We start from the raw sequence: 15268 nt of genomic DNA on the forward strand, positions 1-15268 counted from the left end.
AACATGTTGGGCACTAGATCTATGTATATATTCTATCCACAATGAATGACCACTTTATTAGAGACCCCCATCCAGTAGTATGCGTGGACCTTCAGAATCAAAGCAATTCATAGTGGCATCCATTCCAGTAAGCGTGGAAATAGTTTTGTAGGAATATCGGCCCATGTGGACAGGAAGATTCTTGTAGTTGCCACAAATTATATGGAGGTGCTGACATGGCCTTAAGAGCTGACAGGAAGGGTTCATTGATTCATGCTTCTTAGGCCAAATTCTGACCCTCCCATCAGCATGGTGCATCAGAAACCTGGGTTCATCTGAGCAGACGATATTTTTCCATTGCTTAGGGATTAGAGATGAGCGAACGTACTCATAATGAGTACTTACGCACCCGAGTACCGCCATTTTCGAGTACTTCAGTACTCGGGCGTAAAGATTCGGGGGGCGCCGGGGGGCGGGGAGAGGCGCGGCGGTGCAGGGGGGAGCAGCGGGGAACAGGGGGGAGCCCTCTCTCTCTCCCTCTCCCCCCCACTCCCCACTGCTACCCCCCGTGCCGCCACGGCGCCCCCCGAATCTTTACGCGCGAGTACCGCTGTACTCGAAAATGGCGGTGCTCGGGTGCGTAAGTACTCGTAACGAGTACGTTCGCTCATCTCTATTAGGGATACATTTTTTATCCACTGGAGTCTTGTCTTCCATACTAAGGAACCACAAGTTTAATGTTTGAACATGTTAGCTAGCATAACAGCGTTGTATTGGGGTGCAATTCTTTTGGCTGTGCACCATCTGTTCATCACAGGGATTCTTGATATCCTCCTCTGACCCCTTTTATTGATGAGTTATTTACATGCAGAGGATCCTCACATCATTTTCCGTATACTCTCCACACCGCTGCATGAGAAAACCGGCAAGGTGAAGTCCAAGCCCTGGCTAGTCTAGCACCAATGACTAGGCTTTGTTGGAAGTCGCTCAGATAATCTGATTTTCTTATTCTAATGTGGATTCATACTGAAACTAGGGATACAATTTTTGTTCACTGGAGTCTTGTCTTCCGTACTAAGGAATAACAAGTTGTATATTTTGACATGTTAGCTAGCATACCGGAGTTGTATTCGGGTGCAATCTGCTTGGCTGTGCACTGTTGGTTAATTACAGGGATTCTTGATATCCTCCTCTGACCCCTTTGAATGACAAGTTATTTACATGCACAGGATCCTCTTATGGTGAATGTCTCCTTGATCACATCATTTTCAGTATACTCTTCACACCGTTGCATGAGAAAACCCTGCAAGGTTGACAGTGAAGTTCTCTCCCCGGCTAGCCTAGCACCAATGACTGGGCTTTGTTGGATGTCACGCAGATCATTCGATTTTCTCATTCTAATGTGGATTTATACTGAAACTAACACACTAAAAACTTACTGACTTGATGTTATTGTGTACTCCATTGGCATGGGTCTAATTTCCATACATCGACATTCCAACCATAAAAGGGCCGTGGTCTCTACTGAAGTGGTCATGCACTGTATGTGGGACCATAGATATGATATGAGGTCCCATCTATCCTTTATTCTATCTACAGTATATGAACATGTATATAAGAAGAATCAGCAGGACATAGTGATATGACTGAGGCATGCACCACATTGTACCTCATGTCTTAAATATGACAATAGTCCATAGAGTAGTGATTCCCAACCAGGGGAACCCCTTTGATGCATCTAAGAAGCTTGGTGTAGGGATAATTCATATCCATTGCTATACTTTGGCTTAGAAATGTTTCCTGCTTTGCAAAGCATCTTTGTGTGGCTGAAATCAGTTTGCCGTTCCTTCTGTACAAGCATCGCGTCTTGTTGTTGCTGTGATCTGGGAAACCCCTGGCTTGGAAACACGACTATAGAGAATTACGACCTTATCAACCCACAGAAAGGTTGTGTTCTCTCTGTATAGATCCCAGGTGTAGGAAGTGGAATGCGATTCAGCAAAGTGACAATAAACTTTGCTGGTATTATAGTGTTGCCAGAATGTATTTCTGTAGAAGTATGTGTCCTGTTGAAGAGTGCATCACTCATTACACAGGTATTGCATACTACAGTGCACCAGCATTACCATCAATAGCGGTCTAATGACTCATACTAATAAAGAGAAGCTATGAGATCCTCATATGGGTGGCGCTGGCATAGCAAAGCTGGCAGCAAATCCAAGAAAGAAGCTGTTCGAACAAAGGCTTTTACGGTATTAGTGTATCTTGATGCCACCGGAAGCTAAGTGTTTGACAGGAGGAACGCCCCTCTCACAGCCCCAGCTCTCCATAGGGTCAAGGCACAAAGGTCCTGGAAGGAGCAAAAGTGGATTACTGTGGGAAGTGGCGTAGTAGGTAGTAAGTGAGCAGACATCCGTCTAAGTTATCCGCTCTGCTCCCCTGCTGTTACCGCAGCTCAGCGGCTGTCCCCGCCCTCCTAGCTGTCCTCCTCGTTCTGATGTCTGGGGCTGGTGCCTAGATCTGTCATAACCCGCCGCCATGCCGCTCTGCACTGCAGTGCTCTGACCGCAGGTCACTGGCGGTCTCCCAGCTGTCGCCGTCATTCTGCTGTGTCCGGCCGCTGCCTCCAACTGTCAGTGGTCCTTACGCTGTGTGTGTGGGACGAACTCGGAACGTTGAGTGCGCCACTGTTGTGCTGCTGTCGCTGTCTTCCACTTAGCGGAACACTGTCGCTCTGTCCTCCCTGCAGCCGACCGCTATGTCATACACAGCTGTGGGATGGGGCCAGCGGCTTCAGATGTAAAGCCGCGTTATGGCACTGTCTGCTCCCTCATGGCCCCCCCGCTCTGCGCTTCAACAAATAGCGGAGTGCCGCCTTCACAGCAGGCGGAGGGGAAGGGGCTTTCATCTGCAGCGGGGAACATGAAGCAACGGTGCTGCAGGCCGTCCTGGATTGCCGCCACAACATTACTTTACTGGGCCAGCAGGACCTGCAGCCAACACAGCTCCTCAGCCAATCAGCATCAGGGGGCATCACAACCCTGTCCATCTTAACTCCACCAGGAATTCCTGGTGGTGTCAAGATACACTAATACCGGTTTTTACATAGTTACATGAGTGGTCCAAGTGACAGCTGCAACCTTTGAACCAAAAACGCAATGATATTGTAGTGTCCCAGAGCGTCATTCTGGACCCCTCCATAATTGTCATACATGTTTGTCTTATGTGGATGCACTGTGCAAAGCTGTCATGTCTATTTTCTGTATGTGTGTTGCACAGCTGTAGCGTCTGATGGGTTAACCCCCTTAAAATTATTGCCTGTTAGCTTGGCTACATGTTGAATGTATCTATCTTAGTGTCATGTGATATGACGTGGTGTGGATAAATCTATAATTATGAGTGCCTGAGTGAAGAGATTGTTCCTCCGGGCTGAGGAGCACCCATCTACCATCTGAGGATTTGCTACCACAGAGGCGCATGAGGACACCATCAGCCCTTGTGTCGCTGAAGATGGAGGAACAGGAGAGATCATATGTGAAGCACATGGGAATGAGTGAGCCTAAATGTGTTCCCCCAAAAGTCCCATCACAAGAGAGCCATTGTAGGTAACTACCCCTTCAAGTGATTATATGTCTATACAGCTAATGCAGAAATCCACCGAACCTCTGAAGATAATATTTAGTCTGTTTATGATTCCTATGCGGCCATCTGAAGTCTGGATCACCGTGTAGTAGTACACCTTAAACTGACACCCACGCGTGCTGAAGTCTATGAAAGCGGGGTGGCCATTCTGCGTCCATTGACTTTCATGTCAAGTATTTCTGAATATTTACTAAGTTTTCCTGCACTGTAAACTCTGCCTGCTGAAGTTTGTTGTATCGTGTTGTAAAGTCACTAGTAAAGTTGTACCGCCCCCCACCCATCCCCCCCGTTCCGGAGGACCCGAGGTACTATACACTTGTTCAGTGTTATTAAAGGAGATGTCCCGCGCCGAAACGGGTTTTTTTTTTTTTAAACCCCCCCCCCGTTCGGCGCGAGACAACCCCGATGCAGGGGTTAAAAAAACCACCCGCTCAGCGCTTACCTGAATCCCGGCGGTCCGGCGTCTTCATACTCACCTGCTGAAGATGGCCGCCGGGATCCTCTGTCTTCGTGGACCGCAGCTCTTCTGTGCGGTCCACTGCCGATTCCAGCCTCCTGATTGGCTGGAATCGGCACGTGACGGGGCGGAGCTACACGGAGCCGCTCTCTGGCACGAGCGGCTCCATAGAAGACTGCTGAAGACCCGGACTGCGCAAGCGCGGCTAATTTGGCCATCGGAGGCCAAAAGTTAGTCGGCACCATGGAGACGAGGACGCCAGCAACGGAGCAGGTAAGTATAAAACTTTTTATAACTTCTGTATGGCTCATAATTAATGCACAATGTACATTACAAAGTGCATTATTATGGCCATACAGAAGTGTATAGACCCACTTGCTGCCTCGGGACATCTCCTTTAATGCACTGTGTATGAATGCTGGTGTATGGAGCGGTGGCATCATGAACTGACAACTATGACCCCCCTCACTACCTGTGGTATCCAGAAGAAGAATCCCGCAGCACACCAAAAAATGCACAACAGCGCAGAGGTATTAAACAGAATATGCCAAGCCACCAGTGGGACTATGGACCTCCAGTCCCCAGGTCAAGCATCAGAAGAAAGGAAGTGGCAGCATCAGTTGAGGGTTTTAAATTAAAATGTTGTAATTTTATTGCTCCATATCTCACAGACAGGTACAGGCAACGTTTCGACTAATGATAGTCTTTATCAAGGCTTTATCATTAGCTGTATAGACATATAGTCACTTGAAGGGGTAGTTACCTACAATGGCTCTCTTGTGATGGGACTTTTGGGGGAACAAATTTAAGCCTTGATAAAGACTATCATTAGTCGAAACGTTGCCTGTACCTGTCTATTAGATATGGAGCAATAAAATTACAACATTTTAATTTAAAACCCTCAACAGATGCTGCCACTTCCTTCCCCCTCACTACCTGTCATTCCACGTAATAGGATACTTGTATATAGCTTATACCTCTACCCCGTGTACAATTGCTGGCCTCACGAATAGGCCATTATAACTTTGGCAGTCACGAACAGGATATATATATATATATTCATATTTACATATTGGACTGTTACAAGTTGCCCCCATGTGCGGCATGTTACAATATGCCATCAGAAGGAAGTAGGGTAGCCCATCACCAAGGCTTGTTGAATGAAGCTAAACTTACCGTATAACCATTGTGTACATAAATTAGTCCTGGCGTGTATCCTGTGATTCTGCAACATGCTAGACTTGGCTTCACAGTGGCTATGTACTCTGACTCCCATCCGGCTATGTTGTAAGTGGAAATATTGTTGGTTGTGGTTCGTGACGTCAATTAGTAAGCCAGAGTGAGAAGTAGCAATGTAATCTGACTGTCACCTGGTCATGCTACAAATAAAGATGATAGTGGAGGAGCTTGATGTTGGGTGTTGGTCTCAGCTCCTGGAGAGTGGTATTGCGGTGTAGCGTGGTGCAGGTTTCCCATAGTGGGAAGGAGCTCCAGGAGTCATTGTTTATAATGGGTTCATTCTCAGTTTTGCATGCTCATTTTGAGCGCACAGAAACCCCTGCAGCATTCTCTTATTTGGTGCACCCGTGCATACCATAGGAGTCTTTGGTGAGGGGGGGGGCACAAATGCATGCCTGATACCTGCATGATTGCACAATACGCTGCGCAATTTCATCAGGCTGCACAGCCTTTTAAATTATGGTGCGGGTGTGTCCCGCTCCGATGCGAATAGTGCCCGGCAATGCAAAAAATACAGTAAAATGCGCAAAACGTCTTGCTATCATGTGCGTTTTTGCACTTACGCTCATGTGGATGAAGCTGTAGGTAGCTGTCCCTTAACCAGCTGGCTACACGTATCCTTTCCCTACTAAATGACTCTTCACTGAACTCTTCCGAACTGGGCAGGTGTATGTATGGACTCTGGGTCCTCCCAGGAGCATTAGGCTCAGGGACTAGACAGGAACCTTAGAAGTCATAGTGTACAATCTGGCCCGGGGGTTTGGGGGTTTGTTGGTTTTCCAATCTCCAAATACAATTTAGCAATATTATTAAAGTGAACATAACTATATTACACAGTATATGTAGTGACAATTTCACTATCCTCCATATCCATGGTCAGAAACATTAGAAAAGACCAAAGTTTTCCTAAATTGTTGCAACTAAATTTTGGATAAGTCCACATATTGTTTCCATATACAGTCCAATGATCAGTCAGGAAATGTGATGCCTGGCGGTATCACAAGGCTGCAGTAATCCCCAGACCCCTTATAATGCCTGTTGGTAGGATTCGGATTCAGTTACTTACATTTTACAGTGTTTTTTTTTTCTCCTACGGTAAACCTGCTTTTCTTTTGCTCCATTTTTCTGTGAGTTACCATCTTCTATTTAAAATTGCTCTCGTGTCATAATGATTATTCCAAGACTTGCTGCTTGGAAACAAACTCTCTTGCTTCCCACATCAGCTAAATAATACTTGGAGCACTTACATCCAATTCAGAACTATTCTGCGGTTTTCTAAGACTATTGTAGAAATTATCCGTATCAGTATTGCAGCTGCTCTGGTGTAACAGAACTGATTTGCATATTACAATTCCTACTTTAACACTTCCAATCCCCACATTTTCCTTTTAAAGCGTGAAGTGGTATTGCATGGGCTGTATGTGACAACATGATGCTGATGACAGTAATCTAGAAATTCAATTTTTTAATTCCTTCTTACGTAACGTTTAACTTTTGTGCCCCACATACACTGGGCAGGAAAGCCAGTATCCAAAATTGCGTGCCTTTCTTTCAATTGACGTGGTAAACCAGGGAGAGGTAGTTTAGGGCAGTTCCTGCTCCACTGCTGGGCAAAGCAGTAGAGAACTGAAAGTGAAAGAGTCAGTGAGTGCATGTGGGCTAAGACCTTGTAAAATGGAGAGGTCCTCTAAAGCAGGGATCCCCAACTCCAGTCCTCAGGGACCCCCAATAGGTCATGTTTTCAGGATATCCTATAGTAAGAACACCTGTGCTAATGTCTGAGGCACCGACAATAATTACATCACCTGTGCAACACTGAGGAAATCCTGAAAACATGACCTGTTGGTGGTCCCTGAGGACTGGAGTTGGGGAACACTGCTCTAAAGCAACGAGGCCATCTTACCTGATGTTCTGGGAAGAAGGCAGACCAGAATCCTTATTTGAATAAACAATTCAGAAGTTTGCAGCAAGAATGGAGTCTGAATATTCTTCCCGGGGTGCATCCCTCACTACCCTTGATGATAACCGGAATGTAATCCGGTGTATAGCAAGTGTTCATCCAATTGTCCTGAAGTATGAATGGGCAGAAGAGATGGTGAGAGAAGAGTCCCTTGATGATGACACAAATAAGCATTCAAGTAGGACCCTGTACGACAAGTTCTAAGAGCCTAGAACAGGACCCCCTGCCTGCCAACGTCGACCCTGCCGTGCTGGATATTTCCTTGCCCCAGCAAATAAAAATGGTCATGGTATTATACAGTACGACAATAGAGATAATGGGCATTATCATAGCTACTTCGTTGAGTCTACAGTAGACACAGAAGAACATGAGATGGCGCCTACCATATATGGAGAGCTAAAACTAAAACATCGTCATAGCGTGTAAAGATATAGCAAAATACAAAATCAGTGAATGTTACCTTCAATAATTATATGGAAACTATATTTTTAGCAAGGCTAATGGATAGAAAGACAGCTACAGTACATAGCAATAGTTTTAAGCCTGCCCTAAAACATATCTCTTTAGGGAGGCCTATCACATTCCATTATGCAATTCAACTCTCCACTACCCTCCACTACATCTTCCCTCAGATCCTGATCCCTTCATCCCACAGTATCCCCCACACTTCATGTGTAGCAGGCGTGGGTTATTCTGGGCAGGCATCAGGTTATGACAGAGGACAGGGAAGTAGACATATGTCCTGGTAGTCCCTAGTGCGCACACTTTAATGGTGACTGAGAGACCGGTCTCTACTTGCATTTGGTAGCTACACTTAACCAACCTCCAGTGCTCATAGTCAGGTTCTGATCCTCATACAGGACTCAGATGCTACTTACAATATGGCTGCTTCCTCTTTTAGACATGGTTCCCAGGCACACATGCTCCGCTGATGTTGACAACTTCTCTCACCGTACGCCACAGTCCCAGGCACTACCACTTTCTCCATGGTCTCACAAACAAGGACCACATAGAGCTCATGATCAATTCCCTTGCATGCTTCTGCTGCGCCACAGCATCTTCCTGCTCTACACAGATGTCTCTTGACAAAGCTTTTTAACTTCAGGACCTTGAAGGGGTTTTCCTACAACTTAAATTTGCTTCACAACCACTCTGTACTTTCTGGTTGCTGCTGATCAGGACCCGTGACTGCTGCAGTCAATTACTAGCCACAGCACTGACCTATAGCCAGTGACTGGCTGCAGCAGTCACATGTGGTGGAGGATCGTGGAGTTTCTCCCAATGTTTTCTCACAGAGTTTCTCCCATTGTGGTGCGATGCTGCCGCCAGCCCCAATGCAAACAATAGACATTGCAATGTGAGAACATGCAGAAAGATAGAACATGCCATGATTTGTTTCCTGCATTGCATCGCGGTGCCATGCAGGGAAACATCACTCATGTGTATGACCCTATTCAAAAGAATGGGGTTCATATTTGTTCAAGATTTGTGCATCCCGTAATGCACAAATCATGCGTGATTTTCTTGCCCGTGTGAAGGCTGCAGATGTTGTCCTTTGTCAGATTTTGACCCAGGACTCCAGTACTGTTGTTAACCTCTGAGCCATCATGCTGCACTTTTATATTAAATAACAAGGATACGTATAAGTATTCAGTGATTCCCTCATCAGAAAGGGGGTTGTCCAGGAAGTAAAAAATAACTATACTTACACTACTTACTGGCGTTACCACTACAGGCATTGTACATGGGAGAATCAGCACTGAAATAAAGGGGAAGTTATTAGGAGAGTACTGTGGTATGTATTATTTTACTACATTGTCTGCAGCCAGATTTTTTTCACTCTTGGACAATCCCTTTAAGGTCACGGGTTTCTAATCTGTGGCTGTCCAACTGTTGCTACTCCTTCCAGCATGAGATCTGCAAATCCATGCCAGCAATCTTTTTGTTTACCCAGGCATCCTAGGCTCAATACAACTATATGTAAAATTCTTAAAGAATCTTTTTGTTTCACATGTAAAGTCTTGCCCCCTGCCAGGGACACGGCAGGGGGGAGAGAGAACTGACAAGGCCCTTCAGGCTCTGGGAGGAGGCGCATCTTCCGAAATAATGCACCCATCATGCCACCACGCCATCACATACCATCCACTTGTTAAACACGGCCTTGTTGTGACTGGTATATTGAGTGCAAGCAAAACTAGAGCCCAATGAAGATCTTCTAGTAGATTAGTTTAACTTGTGTCTAGAGCCTCTAAAAGTCCAATGCAAAATCTATAACAGGGTCCACAACTTTATATTCAGTTTATCTTATTGGTCTTGTCTCATGTGATAGAGGAATCATTAGGCCACCTTAGAAACCAGTTTCAAGGTATAATTGCAATTTCTGCCCTTCATGTACTTACACCTCTGAAAAAGCACATTGTGATCTCACCGCACAGAACTCATTCTTAGTATAGTGCCCCAGAACGGTCACTACATAATAATATTGACATTTCTGTGAGAGTTTGTATATGTCTTTAAATGTGTTATACGCTGCATTGATGTCTTGCCTCGAAGGTGGTGGCTTAAGCAGAATATAGATCAGAGAGGGTAGAACAGCCCAGTGACTCAGCTCCTTTCAGAGCATGCCATCAGCACTAAGTAGATGGGAGAAGCAGAAGTCATAAACGTTTTTGTAATGTTCTAGAAAATGTAGAAGAGAAAAAGTGTAGTGTCAAGAGCTTGTGCTGGTCCACAAATGCTTCACAACACAGCCATTTGTGGATCTAGTTCCTGCAGGAGAAGTGGTGTATTGGGAAAACTGCAGACTCCAGGGCCGTGGTGCAAACCCCTATCAGCAGGATGGAGCAGAAAGGGTAGCGCTTGTTTAAGCTGCCATACTCAGGACTGGACTTTGAAATTGGATTACAAAGTTTTGTGTCTTCATTGATTGGATGTGGAACTGCTGTGCTTCTGGATCAAGTAAAAGTGAATTGCACTGTTATCCTCATTGTGACTATCTGGACTCTTCTTCTCACAGGGGACCTTGCACCACACCATAATAGCATACCAGGGAGCAAAGACTAGTCCTTTTTCCATCCACTTTCCCCCATATTTCATTACGAGCAGCTGATTGGAGAGTGATTCACACTGTAACAGCCACTGCAAACAACACCCCCATCCCAGTTACTGCAATACGGTATGTCATGGATAAGTCACAGAACTATATCCTACCATACAGATAATAAACAGTGATGTTATAGTGCAAGAATAACACACAGTGATGTCACAATACAGGGACCATAAATAAATTGATGTCACAGTACAGGTTTAGTAAATACAGTGATGTCATAGCACAGGAATATTAAATACAGTGATGTCACAGTATAGAGATAGAAACAACAATGATGTTACACTATAGGGATAATAATACCAATGATGTTACAGTGCACAGATTATAACCAGAATGATGTCACCATACAGGGAAAATAAAATACAATTCCAGACTGCATGCGTAATACAGTGATGTCACAGTGCAGAAATAATTACCCTGCAAAGATAATAAGAATGATGACACAAGATAGGGGTAATGAATGACGAAAGTGAAGTCACTGTTGCAGGATTGATGCACACAGTGATGCCCCAATAGATAAATAAAGCACAAAGTCATGTCACAGATCACGAATAGTAAACCTGGTGATGCCATAAACTAAGGCCAGGGTGCACTTGCAACTTTTGCATCCCTATACGTACCTGGTGCAGTCCTCTTCCTTGCTATTCTGAAGTATTGACTACTCAGACTCCAGGGCAATTTAAATGACCACTAACTTTATAAACAATTTGTGCCTACATGATAGCCAATGTGATAACTAGCAAAACTGCTATATGCTTTATTTACCAAAAATGATGTTTTTATGCTAAAAAATCACTCTAAAGTCCGGCCCTCTAGGGTCTCCCTTCCTGCTAGCTTGCTATCCATTGTCTGCTTTGAAATAAGTGACCAAAAGACACAGTAAAACAGGAAGTGGAGGAGGTGGATGAGTCATTGTCTCATGGAACTGTATAGACAGAAGAGGAAAGGGGGAAGGAGAAAAGGAGAGACTCACAAAGACACTGCATACAGCTAATATAAGTGACTGTTTCTTGTGATTTAACTACTGAAATCCTATCTCCACTGTTCATTCTTGCTGTACACTGTCCTACATGATCTGATGTCTGTGTGTATTACAGATATTTAGATAGCAGAATCTGTAGTACTTTGTGTTGTGTACAGTCTATCGCACATAGCATAGAAGTCAGGCTCCTACCACCAGTCCTGAGAGGATTGAGAATATGATGGATAACAGGACAAATGTCATATTATGGCCATGAATAGTGTTATTCCTCATGTGCAAACAGCAGCTTATTCTGAAAAGTCATCTGAAAAATTGGGTATGCTTTAGAGTTGAGCATTATGTTAGTAGTGTTTGTGCACCTTTTCCTGTATTGGTAGTGGGCATAATTGAAAGCACTTATCTCCTATTCACCAAACAGGAGATAAATATCTAATTGGTTTGGGTCCGACCACTAGGATCCTCACTGATTGTAAGAACAGGAATCCCAAGTGTCCCTGGAAGAATTGAGTGTAACAAGGGGGAATCCTGTACATCTAGAAGAAAGAAGGTTTCTACACAAACGTAGAAGGGGGTTCTTTACTTTAAGAGCAGTGAGACTATGGAACTCTCTGCCCGAGGACATAGTGATGGTGAAATCACTAAAAGAGTACAAGATGGGCCTGGACGCCTTTCTTGAGCATTACCATATTAAATGTCATAGTCACAAATTAAGTCAGAATGGTTGTTAATTAGTGATGAGCGAGCATACTCGCTAAGGGCAATTGCTCGAGCGAGCATTGCCCTTAGTGAGTACCTACCCTTAGCGAGAGAGAAAAGGTTCGGGTGCTGGCGGCGGGCAGGGAGCTGCAGGGGAGAGCGGGGAGGAACGGAGGGGAGATCTCTCTCTCCCTCTCTCCCTCTCTCCCCCCGGCTCCCCCCTGCTGACTGCCGCAACTCACCGCTCCCCGAACCTTTCCTCTCGAGCGGGCAGGTACTCGCTAAGGGCAATTCTCGCTCGAGCCATTGCCCTTAGCGAGTATGCTCTCTCATCTCTATTGTTAATCCAGTGATTATTCAGATTGGAATCAGGAAGGGGCTTTTTTCCTTTAATGGGGAAAATTGTCTTCTAGCTTACTGGAGTTTTTTTTTACTACCTCTGGATCAACATTGAGAGGGGGGAGGGTAATAGGCTGATCTAGATGGGCATATGTCTTTTTCAGCCTATGTTACTGTGTGGTGGTCATGCATGCACACTACCTTGTTGTTGGTGGGAGTCTGACTGCTGGTAATAAGATAACTTCTTCTTGTGGGATAACCTCTTTGATATTTACTATCTACATAAATGCCATGAGAGCTTTACCTAAAACGCATACCGTATATACCGGCGTATAAGGCGACGGGGCGTATAAGACGACCCCCCAACTGTCACCTTATACGCCGGTATACAGTGGTGAAAAAAAAAAAAATTCATTACTCACCTCCCACGGCGTCCTGTCGCGCTCCGGCAGGATGTCGCTCGCTCCGGGAGGCTGTCGCTGGCTCCTCGTCCCCGGCGCAGCATAGCTTTCTGAATGCGGGGCTTGAAATCCCCGCTTCCAGAAAGCTAATACACACGCCGGCAGCCATGACATCATTGAATGGCTGTGATTGGCTAAAGCGCACGTGGCTTCAGCCAATCACACTATTCAATGACATCATTGAATGGGTGTGATTGCTAACACGTGCGCCTTCAGCCAATCACAGCCATTCAATGCTGTCATGGCTGCCGGCGTGTGTACTAGCTTTCTGGAAGCGGGGATTTCAAGCCCCGCATTCAGAAAGCTATGCTGCGGTGGCGACGAGGAGCGAGCGACATCCTGCCGGAGCGAGCGACATCCTGCCGGAGCGCGACAGAACGCCGTGGGAGGTGAGTAATGAATTTTTTTTTTTTTACACTTTTTTTTTTTTTGTATTACCGGCGCATAAGACGACCCCCGACTTCAGAGCAGATTTTTCGGGGTTCAAAAGTCGTCTTATACGCCGGTATATACGGTAAGCTAAAATGTGAGTATGTGGTCTAGATGGGAAATGTACTGGTAGTATGCAAAGTTCTCCACTGGCGTGTTGATTAGCTCTACTCCATCATGTGTTCCTTTAGATCATTATCTCTGCTCCCCTTATTGATTCCACTCCTCCATCCAATCAGTTGTTCTTTTCAATACTTCTACAAGTTGTAACTAATGACACAGTGGGAACGGTTGTATGGGATTATTCTGGGATCTGGTTTAGGTATAAAATAGAATGTTAATAAAACAAATTAAAACAAAATAGTAATGCCCTTCCAGCTTTATTATTACAATAATAATTTGTAGATAACATTGCACCAGAAAGCATGTATTGTACAAGTTGTACTGTATTTAAAGGACTACAGATGCAGCAAATTTTAAAATTGCAATTTAGCACGCCACATGCCATTGAAAATGTCCTATTATAGGGGTCGTACCACAATTGCAAGTTAGACTCTATCACCACAGAGACCTCAGTGTCCCAGTTACATTATCATGAAGGGAGCATGCACGGTCAGCACTACATTCATTTCAATAGATAGCCAATCAGCTGCCTGTATCTTCTTAGCCCCATTGGAAGTGAATGGAGTGCTACTGCGCTTGCATGATTAGCGCTCCGTTCAATCTCCTCCTCACTGTGTGGGGTGCAGTAAGCTCATAGTGAGGACCCAAGATTGGTGAGGGCCTCAGCAGTAAGACCCCACTGATCAGCAAGTTATCCCCTTATCCTGTGGATAGGGGATACTAGGCCATTGTGGTACAACCTCTTTAAAATTTGTTGTATATTATCTAATCTGGACACAAAATCCACAGCATGTCCATTTCCTGTAAACATACAAGATTACTGTATAGGGGTCATGAGATTTCAGAAGGCTAATAGCTCCCCCTGGTGGTGACTGCAAGCAGACAGAATTTTATTATTACATTGTATTGCTCTGCAGAGGAGATGGAGGTCTGTATTAGAAAAGTAGTCTCAAACCCTGAAAAGATACATTCTGAGTTTAGTTAGCATAGACCTTTGGACCTAAAAATACAATTGTAGCTACATTTAACCCAACACTGAAAATTTGCTGCAGCAAGGTAATTGAAAAGTTATTGAAAAGGCAAGAAAAAGTTCAGTGTCACAATTTAACACATTAAGTGTCAAACTAACCTTTGCTAATCTGTACAGTGTACTTTGTAGTCTTTCATTGGAGGTACTAGATATCTTGTATGAGGCACTGTATATATCTGTAAATATGTAGTATAGCTCTATAGCAAGCTCCTGCTACCTCCCTTTAGGATATAGTGTGTAGTAATGTAATTTTGTTGTTCACTTAAGGAAAAAAATCTTATTTTACTATACAGGGAGCAAGGGTGTAACAGAGCTGAGATGTGTCCTCTTGTGGAAGTAGGGATAGAGGATAAAAAGGGGAAGTCTTTAGGCGTTTGAGGGGATAGTCCTTGAAGTGTGCAGATAATCTGCTTTAATGGCTGCTTTTATGCGACTTCTGTAAGGATGTTGAAAAGGAAGTACTTAGCTTAGCTTTGGGAGAGAACATTGGAACCCCGCTTTTCAGTCACGCTGAACAAGGGGACACTGCTGATTTTGCTGAAAAGAGGAAGCGTTCCAACAGTTCTGCTTTGCTGCCATCCAACGCTGGTGAGATACACTCTGCTTGATCTGATCTGATGACAGTACTGCATTTAAAGGGTTATTCCCGTCTCTGCTTTTCGATGGAAAACATGGAAGCTGTGTTCTGACCACCTGTTGGAAAGAGCCGAGAGCTTAGCGCAGCGTTGTTTTTTGAAGCGCTCTTTGAAGTGAACTGGAGAGTAGCACAGCATGCTACATTGTTTCAATTATGGAAACAGCATAGCGCACTGTGCTATGCTC

The sequence above is a fragment of the Eleutherodactylus coqui genome, chromosome 1 (assembly GCF_035609145.1).
Source record: "Eleutherodactylus coqui strain aEleCoq1 chromosome 1, aEleCoq1.hap1, whole genome shotgun sequence".
NCBI classification, from domain to species: domain Eukaryota; kingdom Metazoa; phylum Chordata; class Amphibia; order Anura; family Eleutherodactylidae; genus Eleutherodactylus; species Eleutherodactylus coqui.